Here is a 954-nt window from a genome sequence, read left to right as displayed (position 1 = left end):
GTCCTCTTGCTTTCACATACATTTACACACGTGTGGAGACACACCTGTAAATCCACAAACACACAAGTGTACGCGTGCGCACGTGCGTGCACACACACACACACACACACACACACGCACACGCACAGGCACAGGCACAGGCACAGGCAAAGAAATACAACCTTAAAGATGCAATTAACTTGTCTGTACCCTTTCCTATTCCAATAACTCACCCCCATTTTCCAATTTCCACCAAAACCCTAAAATGGAATATTTATGATTTGTTTCTGTGGTTACTGGATAGCTTCTCACCATACACTAAAGATGGAAACTAACTTATGTGATTTAAAATTTTACAGAATACATCATGGTTTACTTACCATATATATAAAAATTGAACAGAAAACTCAAGTTCCATATTTATGGAAATTTAATAGCAGTTGAGATGTAAAAGCTAAATTTATATTTAGTAGCATGAATGAACATAAGTGCTACAAACACAGTATGTATGCTTGCTTTGGCAGCATATACACTAAAATTGGAACAATACAGAGAAGATTAGCATGGCCTCTGTGCCTTAAAAAATGAAACACAAATTCATGAAGTAGTCCACATTTTTTAAACAAAATCAACCTGCAGCTGATATACATAAATCAAATTTAATAACTCATACAGGTATGTGGAAGAGAGCTATATAAGTATGCAGTTTATCATAATCACAAAAGGATATTTAACTTGTTTCGAGCTTTTCCCATTTCAAGTAAGGATACAGTGAATGTTTTCACACTTATTTCTTTACACTCAGACAAATGATTTCATGCAAAAGGCTCCTTCAACATTCTTTATTCATAACTGCTTCCACCCAAAAAAAAAATGTTCAGATGACTCTCAGATTATAGATGTATAAAATGGATACACAAACCAGTACTGTATGAAAATAAGTGATGAAGAAATTTATTTAGAATACTTTTTCAT

General features: G+C 34.2%; 1 non-coding gene across 1 annotated transcript; it reads left to right on the top strand.

Moving 5' to 3' along the window:
* The first annotated feature begins 487 nt into the window (after window positions 1-487).
* Window positions 488-598, top strand: LOC113457928. Its single transcript, XR_003378396.1, has one exon. It is a non-coding gene; the product is annotated as a U6 spliceosomal RNA (small nuclear RNA).
* Window positions 599-954: the final 356 nt, after the last annotated feature.

This window comes from Microtus ochrogaster, linkage group LG10 (assembly GCF_000317375.1).
Source record: "Microtus ochrogaster isolate Prairie Vole_2 linkage group LG10, MicOch1.0, whole genome shotgun sequence".
In the NCBI taxonomy this organism is placed as follows: domain Eukaryota; kingdom Metazoa; phylum Chordata; class Mammalia; order Rodentia; family Cricetidae; genus Microtus; species Microtus ochrogaster.
This window is presented reverse-complemented; position numbering and strand designations above follow the sequence as displayed.